This window comes from Papaver somniferum, chromosome 2, assembly GCF_003573695.1.
Source record: "Papaver somniferum cultivar HN1 chromosome 2, ASM357369v1, whole genome shotgun sequence".
Taxonomy (NCBI): Eukaryota; Viridiplantae; Streptophyta; class Magnoliopsida; order Ranunculales; family Papaveraceae; genus Papaver; species Papaver somniferum.
This window is the reverse complement of record NC_039359.1, coordinates 10,912,323-10,925,389: the sequence shown is the minus strand read 5'-3', so window position 1 is coordinate 10,925,389 and position 13,067 is coordinate 10,912,323.

Here is a 13,067-nt window from a genome sequence, read left to right as displayed (position 1 = left end):
AATAGTAAAAGTGGGACTTGGTGAATGATTTTTCCTCCCCTAATCAAAGTTGTAAAAATTTCAAGTTAACATATATAGGAAGGGTTACTTGGTTGAATGTACATATGCGGACCATGCACCAAGTAAGCTTTTTAGCTTAGCCGGAACGGTATAAATGATGCTTAGGCCTCATTTATAGTTACGTAGACTTTCCAATCGAGCATGCTAAGCATGGGCATTACTATGCCATGCCACAGACTCGATGATGCATATTCCTTATGCATTTTGACGAAACGGCCTATATGGACTAGGCCATTACCATTATTGCTTGGTCACGGCCTCGCAAACGAGTTGGTTTATGTTTCTGTCCTTTCGTTGATGAACTACGGTCTGTTTTTGATCCCTTTAGAGTAGGGAAGGGTACGTAGGAAGCCGCAATGAGTTGCAACATTGCCGGTCCAGCACGTTGTCGCTCATATCATCTAATTTAGAGATGATTGCGGCACTTTGGCCTCTCATATCATCTGGATCGGTAGCTCGACGCAAGAGATGATTGTGGACATACTTGGTGAGGCTAGTTGCATTCCATTCCCTGGATGCTCATACTTCCTATTAAGGCGTTCGACGTAGGCATGTACAAATAGTGCATTGGGCATGGCAAGGAAAGGAACTCATATCGGTATGTGAGCAGCAGAGCCTGCATGAGCCGAAGGAGATGTAATGAGGCCGTCAATGGCCTATGTGCAAGTCCAAGCATGCCTTATGCATGGACAACACTCGGAAGCCAGTGATACATGCAAGATGCATCGACCATAGCCTTTATGGCTTCGAACCCTTGGCAGAACAAGGGTAAGTTGGAACGGCGTGGAAGCTAAAATAGCTGCATCATGCTCACGAGCATGCTTGCAAGGGCAAATGAACGTGTATTTGCATAGCTTTAAAGTACGGATCGTAGCATCATCATGACGCATCGGAGAAGTCATGGCATGCGCGCCCAGGTGCGCGAGGCATAATTTTCCGGTCCGTCACAATTCACCTTTCCTTTTGTCACGGTAAAATGCAAATCGATTAATCATACCACAACTGGCATGGGCAATGAAATGACAAAAGGTCAATTGCAAATTAAAAGGAGTTGGTAACTAGTTAATCGAGTCAAAGAAGAGAAAAGAAACGCAGAGCCACTGGTGATTTTTTTTTTTTCGAGAGTTCCAAATTCAGGGTTGATTTGATTGTACAAAATTGACAAAATACATTTTACTTTGGCTGAGTGCAAGCAATGATTGGCAACTGAAATAACATAAAAAGGAGAAATCTATTAGACGGAAAAGTGTGCGCGAGGGAGAGTAGTGGGAAGTGAAAAGCACGATTGAGATGGAGGAACACTATGCATGAACCACGAGTGTCTCTAATTACAGGTAAATGAAAGCAAGTACATGCCAGATATCCACATTTTCAGATTTGATAGATAAAGAGAGAAGGCGTGCCCATTTACTCTCCCTTACATTTTCCTTCTTAATCAATATAATCATCATATGGGTAGTTGAAACTTAGAAAGGAAATAAAACCACCCTAGTTCTTAAGAATCTTAACCCCTTCAAGTCCCACCATGCAAACGATCAATCACCACTTGACTCGAACTTGACTAGCGCAATAACATTTATAAAGTGCATGATTTGAGAGACCTTCTTTTTTCTTTGGAGGAAATTAGCAACGGCTTATGGACTTGAACCATCCACCGAAAGATTGCCACCTAATGCATATGTAGCTGTTGCTTCTAGGGAGTAGGGACCCATATCATTGGAAGGCCTGTTGAAATGTGATCAGTTCGGTATGAGTCAAGTGTCAAGCACTCGAGGGGATATAGTCACGCTCTTTAAGTCTTCTTGTTAAAAGGAGGTATCATTTCAATTAAATCTTTGAAATTTAGTTCCAAATTAGAAAGGAGAATTGCTATATGTTATAACTTGCAATGTGGAACCATACTGCGATTCATTTATAATGCGTTCGGATATCAGAAGCAGAAGCGAAATATTTTAGTTTACAAATAACTGATGTTTCTGTTTTTAAAAATCGTTCTGAAAATTATTGCCAAACTGATTTCTGATTTTTCGATTTTCAGAAATCAGATAACAACTTCGGAGTATATATCTAAACACCCTATAAATATCCCCGTTCTTTCGTTTATATTCCCCTAACGACAAGGAAGCCGGCAATGGAAGCCCCTGAAAAAGGTGGCAGTAACTATAGCTCACCCTTGGGCGATCATGACCCCTTTGTCCTTAGTTGGCCATCGTAACAAAACTTTGTATATGATTGCTGGTGCTGCCAGAATCTAAATCTTCTAGAATTATTCTACATTACAATTGGGTTGTTAGGGCGGGGATTTGTTGTTAATGGTGTCATTAATTAATATAATTAGGTTAAAACCGCCATGAAATATGAATATTTATGATCTTGATATGGTAATTAGAACCTTTTTCATTACAACGTAGTGACAAAAAAAAATATGCATATACATTATTCATGTTACATCAAAAGTAAGTGAAAAAATTAAAAAAAATCAAATCTTTCATTTTCATAATCTATTTTTATATGATTACGATTTGGTATAAAAACAAAATTGTCATATGAGGGCACAGAAGAATCATAATTTAGATCTTGATTGATTGAAACAAGTTGAGATCTACTTTTTTGGATCCATTCCCTGCAGTCCTTTTTCTGTCCTTTTTATTTGGAATAGTTTAGGTTCATTGTATCCACCATTAATCACATTTTCAAGGTTACTGTTTAAATATTGTTAACAAGAAAATATCTTAAAAAAATTATAGGATGAGGGGCGTCCAATTGCCAGTAGGTTCTAGAAGAGCCATTTAGCTAACCTTGTCTCTTCTTTCTAGTTTTCCTATTTTAGAAATGGTTATTACTTCTTTTTTTCTCGGTAAGTAAGAAATATATTAAGAAAAAAATTAATTACAAAAGCAGCATCAAAGCCACTAAATAGAGGGAGAGGAGAAAAAGGAAAAACAAAGGAAACCAAAAATCCGCTAAATGTAAGGAGGTTCAAATAATAACGTTCTCCAGTTAACAATAACATCCTGGAGAACATAGTTGACAGAAATTGAATTGGCCGAACCCAATGATAGGAGCTGACTTTAATTTCAGTAATACAGGCATTACTGAACTCGAATTGCTGGCTTCAACTACGTGTACATTCTTTTTCATTTATTCTTTTTCATTTTCGTAACCATTTGTGAAGGTAGAATACAACAAATCATATACCGTTAGCAAGACAGCTGCAAAACTCACCCGCTTGGGAATTTTAATGATTGGCGCCCAATTTTTCAACATGTTATTGGCCTTTGATGGAACTAAAAGAACCAAGTAAAAATGTTAAAACAGCCCTACCAAAGATTTGTACGAGTCACATTAAGGATCTAAAGTTAGAAAAAGAAACCCTTAAATTAGATTCTTTTTGGGCGTGTCTTGAGCATTTGAGATTGTTGAGGATTAACTAGAATTAAGATAGCCATAATTAGGGGTTTTAGCGAAGGAATGCACGTATGAAATCTTCGCAAAGATTTTAAGCATAAAGAACCTCAAGAAGGACTCATAAGAAGAAGGGGATTGGTCTATAATTGTCATCTTTCCACCTTCATAAAAAATCAAATCTATACCATAAGTAAAGGAAATCTTTCTAAGTTTGTTCAATAGATCTTGATCAACTATTTATTTGAATTTTTGTTTACAAAAATACAATTATACCAACACCAAGAAAGAAATAAACTTGCGTTCACACAAGGTTGTGCTTGCCATAGAATAAAGTGGTTGCTGATGTCATTATAGTATAGTGGTGATAATATCACTGAGCCGAGTTCGAAATTCATAGCACTAAATTCTCCACCTAAATTTTCAGCTCAGCTTATTAAAATGACAAATAACACTATAAAACCGGTGTCACTGTAATATAGATATAATATTATTGGATGATGATATTAGTTATCTGAGTTCGAAACTTGCGAAATGTTTTAATCAATCGAAAGAAGAAAGAAAAAACATTATAAATCTCTTACTATATAAGGGTACCGAGGTCTTCTCTTACTAGTTAGATAGGTGTAAAACGTGCTGGTCCAGCACAACACAGCCCACGAAATCACGTTCTTGGCGTGCTACGTGCCGTGTTGTGCTGTGCCGGAGATTATGACGTGTCGTGATGTGCTGTGGTAGAAGGCGTGTTGGGATGGGTTGTGCCAAAAAAATAAACATGTTGTGTTGTGTTGTGCTGTGTCGGGCACATTTGTTTTGTATTTTCCAATATAAATATTTTCCAAATATTTAGGTATTATATGTATTATTATGAAAATAAGTCAACATAACGATGATAAAATGTCAATAATTGGCTAGAATAAAGGCTTTTTATTGAAATATACACAAAATGTGATGTATTGGCCATGTTTTGTAGTATTGTATACATATTATGACGTGCTTTCTTAACGTGTTGTGCTGTCCCGTGCCACGTGCTGTGATGGGCTACTGTGCCAATTAGTGAAACCCAGCACGTCACATTTAACTAACGTGTTGTGCCGTGCTGGGCTAAGTCACGTGTTGGGCTGTGCTGTGCTCAAATTTTAGCGTGTTGTGCTCGTGCTGGCACAGTCCAATTTACACCTCCAGATAGAAAGATTGGTATAAGAAATTATGTCAATTGCCCAAATATTTTTAAAACATGGTTATAAAAAATAAAATCCAGTTTATTCAGCTATTACACTACATTACAAAAGAAGGATCAGACACAGCTTTTGATAATGGACGAGTAAAAATTAGTATGGATGAAATGGACACCAAAAAAATAGCAAGAATGAATATGGATTCATCCTGACTTAAACTTAAAAAATAGCGAGGGTGAAAACGGGTAAGATAAAACTATTTACATCCTGGCTATTTTTGCATTCCTGTCTATTTAAACAGTATCAAATTTTATGTCTTTTTCACCCAGAAATTATTATTATACGTGGATGTACAAAATTCACTAATTTTGTGGATTGGTATGTGTGTACCAAATTATACGTGGATCTACAAAAATCATGCAAAACAAAACTCTTATAACCACAAGATTACTGGATAGATACCCTCCGTAACAGTCTTGCAGATCGCGATCACTCTCAACCATTTTTATAAGGGAGGTATAAGAGAGGTGATATCCGCGCCTTTTTTTTGCCAGAAAAGAGGCTAACCTCAATACATATAATAAGAAAGCCAATTTTTAGGAAATTGGGAACCTTAGAAGAATTTTTCAAGATCATAAAAAAAACTATACAAGCTGTAATATCTCCACCAATTCTTGCCTATCCGATCGATATCTTCGGAGGTATAAACTGTTTCAGAAAACCTTCTCTCTCGCAAAGGAGAGGACCAAACATTTAGGATATGAATCAAAGCACAAAGCAATGACTGGATAAATTCCAATCCATTGATCATCAGAACATGTAAACAGTTTCCAAACAACCATAGTGTCTCAAGTGTCTCAAATAGTAACCAGGGTGTCTAAAGTAGCAATAGTAATTTGAATCAGTCTTTTGGTGTCTGTAGCGAAACTTGCTTGACCTCTTGAATTTCCGCTGGACTACACAATGGTCTCTAAAAAGATAACTTGCTTGACCTCTTGAATTTCTGTCTTCTTCTCGTATAGTAAATGCCTTTTTCAAAATTATGTAACTAAAATTTCCCTCCAAATAATATTGGATTGGATTGAGTGGAAAGGTGAATAATTAAGAAACTATCTTTATCAAGGCCTTCTTTCACCAAATAGTTAGCAACTATTTGGTTTTTTCATTTTGGGAGTTTCTTTAAAATCCCGTTGCAGTTTTGATCACTAAAAATATGCATTTTTAAGATTTGATGTGATGATGAAAGCAACTCATCAATGGCATTAAAAGAAAGAAAGTTCGAGAATTGTAGGCGGGGGCGGGGCGTGAGGTGTGACTGTGCAAGTAAGATCTCGATCCTTTCGGGGCCACAGAACCACGAATTTAGCCACCCCTTACTTTTTCTGCTTTTGTTTTTTTGTTTAAAATAAATTTACACGTGAAGTTTTTTTCTTTCTTTTGAGTTTTAAATTTGTGAGGCAGTCTCTTATCCAACGTATGATGAAGTCATCGTAAATATGAGCTTACTTTTTATGGTCACAGTGATGTATATGGTTGTGATATATGCCCCCAAAAAGAATAAAAATCTACACGTTTATGAGTCATCCTCAACCTACGGCCACTGGGACTGGATGAGGATATCCCCGATGGCCAGAAGATAGACGCTTATTATGGCCCAATTTCAACTTACAGCCTTTGTCTAGGTTCAGTCGATGAAAAAATACACAAAATTGGTTAAAAAGATTAAAATCAACAAATCCCGGATGAAAAAGATATGTAAAATTTGATACTGTTTAAATGGACGAGAATTAAAAATAGCCAGGATGTAAACATTTTCATTCTACCCATTTTCAAATACTTTTTCTTATTTTTAATTTATATCAGGATGCATCCAGGATGAATCCAGTTTCATTATTGCTATTTTTTTGGTGTCCATTTCACCCATACTAATTTTTACTTGTCCATTAAAACCATGTTTTAAAAATATTTGGACAAATGACTCATTTTCCGCGGTTAAGAATTCTAATATTTTCAAGTGCGCATAGAGTTTTGTTCTTACGATCATAGATGTCGTAATAAAGTGTTTGGTTTCGACTTAGTTAAACTAAAAAAAAAGAAGGCTATTATTGGAGCGTTACACTCCAATAAAGGGGCTTCACTTGGATTCTTAATGTCCAAAAAAGTGGTTATGGGATATCCTAACACATATACAAAATGTCTAGATTACCCTTTAACTAAAATAAAAACTTAAAAACCGTAGAAGTGATTTTACATCCAGGTTTGGATTAATTCCAATCGTAGAATTTTATTTGCATGTAGTTTTACGTAGGTTTGGATTAGTTCCAACCGTAAAAGTGATTTTACATCCAGGTTTCTTTTAATTCCAACCGTAGAATCCGATTTTACGTCCAGTTTTCTTTTAATTCCAACCGCAGAAGTGATTTTACGTTTAGGTTTGAATTATTTCCAACCGTAGAAGTGATTTTACGTCCAGGTCTAGAATTTTATTTGCATATAGTTTTACCTCCAGGTTTGAATTAGTTCCAACTATAGAAGCTCATTTTACGCCCAGGTTCCGTTTAATTCCAACTGTAGAATCTGATTTTATGTTCAGTTTTCTTTTAATTCCAACCGTAGAAGTGATTTTACGTCCAGGTTTGGATTATTTCCAACTGTAGAAGTGATTAAATGTCCAGCTTTGGATTATTTCCAACCGTAGAAGTTTATTTTACGGCCAGTTTTTTTTCCCACAAAAACTGTCTCAGAATTCACCGAGTATACAACTAAATTCATTAATTTAATTTTTATTTAATTAAATTAAATTAAAATTCACTAAATAAGGGTTGTTTAGTCATTACAAAGTTATTTGAGATAAGGGGTTTTTGATATTATTTATGGGTGACCCGTTTTTGTCCCTATTAGGTAACGCCGCTCTAATAAAATATGACGCCCTAATAATAACCTTGAAGAAAAAATGCAAAATAAATTATGACTTCCGGAATTTACTTCTCCTTGCAGAACACCCTCTAAATCTTATTATTGCTTTCAGGCCAATACCAATTTAAACAAAAAAAAAACGTTTAAAGTATAATAAATAGTCCATTCCCTTGCGAGCCAAATGAAGTCGGGCCAATGCCGGTGTAACACCACTACTCCTACCTCACAATTATGCATTTGACAACTGGCATATGCAGTACCAACTGCGCTCATGGCGACTTGTCACCAATAAAATTATGAGTGCGCTTTACAAGGACGAGAATGATTTCCTAGGATGTAACACCTATATGATTTAAGGTTCAAATCGAGAAGTATATGACAACTTGCTACTTATTTTCTCAAGTGGCATGCCTGTGGTTTTGCACATGATAGGCACTTATCTATCAATTCTCAGGTATGTGGTAGATATTGTTCATCCCTTCACATATCCATCCTTTCATGATCCATCGTAAGCCAACAAAACAGTCAAATCACCTTTGGAAATAATATCTCATCATTGTACCCAATAATGTGAGGTTTCTTTTTCTTTGGTTTCCTTTGCTGTGTCACTTGCAAATCCGTTCTGTTCGTCTGGACGATCGAAGGGAGTTCCTTCTATACTGTTAATATGGGGCCTAAAAATACATTGCTTGCAATACTTTTTTTTTCATTTTTAATCGTTTTCAATTGAATGGGAATTGATTGTTTTTTCTCGAAATTGAATCAACAATCGGAGAGTTATCGTCCCCAACTATGCTTAGGAGCGATGAAAACGAATGGAACCCGATCCAATTGACGGTTAATGCGGCATGATAATGGTCGACAAACCGTCAGCTAAACTTTTAATTTTAATCTTGTTCGTTGATTGCCAACAAAATTCAACCATCAGATCTAAAACTGTTACAGAAATGTTACAATTGTTACAATATAAGTGTTACACGAATATAACTTCCATATATGTTATAAAATCACTGTTACGGATATTGTTACAAAAGCTGTTACAAATTACGTCACAAAAATCAAGCCCCCAATTTTGGCACTGCTGAAGCAGTCATCTAGTATTATATGTGACCCAATTTTAGTCTCAAGGGTTCATACATAGTATATACATGATGTGTGCTAAGATAAAAAGTAAAAGTAAAGAAAGGCGAGTATACTCCGTGTCTGAGGTACAAGTATAGCGCGTACATTGTCAATAAAGAAATATGAGACTGCAGCAGCTACTTGCCTATTTTCTCCCCTTGCTAATATGTCACCCTTTTACACTTTTCCTACCAAAATTGGACCTCTATAAGTATTAGGTTTCTCTTTTGCTTTTCTAAATTAGCTTAATCTGAAGATTGTAATAGAAGTAAACGGAGACCAACTAGAGTAAAATTAACAGATGCATATGATTAAAGTAGGTTAAGTTTGCCAATTAAAATATACTTTCAGATTCAAAAAGTTTATCTGTAAGAATGATTGTTAATTAAGCAAGACATATTGTAATTAATGTGATAATAATCATTCCTCGAGTCAGTAGTTAGTCTCGACAAAGAAAAAGCATCTTTCGATCAGTAAGAATTTTGTACACAAAATTGGTCAATTAACTCAATAACGACAATTTCTGGGTGAAAAAAACATGTAAAAATTGATATTGATTAAATGGACGAGAATGTAAAAATAGGCAAGATGTAAACAGTTTCATCCATCCCATTTTCAAATACTTTTTCTTATTTTTAATTTATATCAGAATGCATCCAGTTTCAACATCGCTATTTTTTAAGTTTAAGCCAGGATAAATCCAGATTCATTCTTGTTATTTTTTTTGGTGTCCATTTCACCCATAGTAATTTTTGTTCGTCCATTAGAACCATGTTTTAAAAATATTTGGCCAATTGATCCAATTTTTGTATTTGCTGTGAGAATTTTTCCAGAGAAAACCTATTGAGAAGTTTCAATGATATTACCCATGTAACTGTAGTATATTGGTAAAGTCATTGAGTGATGATACCGGTGACTTGAGTTTGAAACTCGTCGGCACCAAAATTATTTACTGATCCAAATAAAAGAAAAAAGAACAAAACTCTTTGTTGATCCAGAAAAAAAAAACTCCAACGATATTGGGATCCAACTTTTCTCTCACATGAGATTTTTTTCCTGGAGAATTCCTAGGTTAACCAAGTATTAGTATATGATTATATTGAGAGAAACACATCAAAAAAATCTGGAGTATTAGATCATTCAGATGGTTCAAAGTTTTCTTGTGAATGGAAAAATTCTACGCAAAATGAACAAAGCTAATTCTGCTTGATTCCGAAGACTCAATTATCTTAGTTTCTGGGTGATTATAGACCGATAGCTTTACGTAATACTACATGTAAGCTGACATAAAAAATAATGGTGTTGAGACCCAAGCTTTTGATGGACAATATGATAGGTGGCTTATGTTCCAGGAAGGAAGATAAGTGACAACATTACACTTGCACATGAATTAATACATTGTATTAGAGGTGTAAAACGTGGCGGCCCAGCATAGCCCAGCCCACGAAATTACGTTCTTAGCGTGTTGTACGCCGTGTTATGCCAGAGATTATGACGTGCCGTGCTGTGTTGTGCCAGAAAAACAAATGTGTTGTGCCGTGTTGTGATGTGCCTGGCACATTTATTTTATGTTTTCCAATATAAATATTTTCCAAATATTTAGATAGTATATGTGTTGTTATGAAAATAAGTCAACATAACGATAATAAAATGTCAATAATTGGCTATATTAAAGGATCTTTTGTGAAATATACACAAAATGTGATGTATTGTGCCATGTTGGGTAGTACTTTATATATATTATGACGTGCTTTCTTAACGTGATGTGTTGTATCGTGTCGTGCCACATGCTTATATGTGTCGCGTGCTGTGCTGGGCTACTTTGCCAATTAGTCTAACCCAGCACGTCCCATGAAACTAACGTGTTGTGCTGGGCTGGGCTATGTCACGTGCTGGGTTGGGCTGTGCTCGTGCTGGCACAACCCAATTTACACCTCTACATTGTATGAAGAAAAAAAAAACAAAAAAGGGTTTCATGGAGTTAAAGCTAGATATGTCAAAGGCGTTTGATCGGGTGGAATGATCCTTCTTAGATAAAATTGTGAAGAAATTTGAGTTCGCGGATAAATTTTGTGGTCTTATACAAGTGTGCATCAGCACATCTGAAATCCAAGTTATGTTAAATGGGTCACCCTGCAATGCTTTTAAACCAACAAGAGGAATTAGACAGGGTGACCCAATCTCATCTTATCTATTTCTTCTTACCATGGAATTATTCACAAGGGCATTAGAAAAAGCTAAACATGAAAATAAAATATAAGGAATCAAAATTGCGAAAAATGCACCTCATGTTAGAGCATTGATCGGTCGAACTCGCATGCGTTGCTATCTCAAGCATGTTTGTCAATGTTAGTGATCAAAACTATAAGTCTTGATTTCTAGCATATTTATAGATATCTCGGACTAGGACATAGTTTGTGTAGTTGAGCTTGGACTTCACGGCGTTTATCACTTGAAGACGAAGAACTACTAAGGAGATCTTGTGGAACCTCATCGACAAAAGGTATGTGGAGACTTAAACTCATCTATCACTTGGAAAGTCTATTTCTACTCTATCTCCTATATTGAGACATAAGTCGTGTTACGATATAGTTTTCTCTATACACATTTGAGATTTCGAGCTGAGTATATCTCGCTTACATATTTCTCGAAATATGTGTTGGTAAGCTTTCGCTTCGACCAAGTTCATCTTATATCATAACAAAATTTCCGAGTAACATTTTACATGGTTTGTGTGATACAATCATTTGGTGTAAGACTTGGAATGTTTCGATAATGATTATTTCAATATCTTGAAAATTGCTTTCATGCTAATAGCGTGTGAAAACGGCTATTGTCATTATAGAAGAATGTTTCAATGATTGAAATAAAGAGTTTAGAATCTTGTAACCATCTTTGGATATAAGCATAGTGTGTTCGCACATTAGTGTATAAGTCCAAAACCGGGAGCAGTATGCATACTTGTGTGTATACAAAAAGGTTGTCGGAGACTGGGTAAGTATGCGTACCCGTATGCGTACTCGCGGAAGTTCACGTTCGTGAATTTCTGCCGAGTTTGAAAACCAAAACCAAACTCATCTGATTACCTAAAGTACGCATATTGTACGCATACTGGCGGAAAGTTCACGTCCGTGAATTTCTGCTGAGTTTGAAAACTAACAAACTCAAACCCGGTTACTTAAGTACGCATACCCGTACACATACTTAAGTAGGTTACTTTATAAAATCGGTTGTACATGAACCTAAACATTTATCAATAAGGAATGCAATCTTTGCAAACCGTGGCTATAATGTTCATGTATTAATTCGAGTGAATCAAACCAATTTTGCTTCAATTGTATTCTTGTATAAATCCATGAGAATATAGCAATTGAACAACTCTTTAACTAGTTTCATTTGAGTCATTTGAACTAGTTATGGTTAAGATGAATAAGGTTGATATGAGAGTAATCATATGGCTAACCTCGGTTAACTATCTGTGAACCAACATAGTGTAAACGTTTGGGTACGGTTACATAAACCTAAATGAGGGTACATTTCATTTGTGTGTAATAAGCTAAGTTCAATCTAACGGTTGAAAGATATTAGCTTGGTTGAATCAGGTTTTTCATCTAACGGTGAATATTGAATGCTTTGTTACCTAGGTAACTTGGATTGCAAACCCTGATTTGAAAACTATATAAAGGAGAACTCTAGCAACTGGGAAACCTAATCCCTACACCTCCTGTGTATTACTAGTTGCATAACTAGAGTCGATTCTCCTTTAACCTTAGGTTTCTTATCGAGACCCTGTAGGTTAACGACTTGAAGACTTCATTGGGATTGTGAAGCCAGACCCAACTATTCTATTTGTAGTTGCGTGATCTGATCTTGTTGTTTCTATCGTGATTGATTGCAATTATAAAATTGGCTTGAGATTTATATATCCGATGGTAGAAAAGTAGTCACAAACACCTTCGTATCATCGTTTGTGATTCCACAATAACTTGTTTCGCTAGTCGATTAAGTTTATTGTGAGGTGATTGATAATACTATGCTGTTTTTCGGGAATATAACTCTGGTTTATCAATTGGTTCCTGTTCACCTTGATTTATCAAAAGACGGAACAAAAACTCTTGGGTATTTCTGTGGGATACAGATTTATTCAATCCTATATACTTTTCTGTGTGAGACATATTTTTTTATCAAGTCTTCGACTTTGGGTCGTAGAAACTCTTAGTTGTAGGTGAGATAAGCTAATGGAACCAAGTGCATAGTATCATGCTGGGATCAGAGACGTAAGGAGCCCAACTGTACCTTGAATCAGTGCGAGATTGATTAGGGTTCCACTACAGTCCAGTCCAAAGTTAATTGGTAGTATGCTAGTGTATGTAGCGGCTTAATACA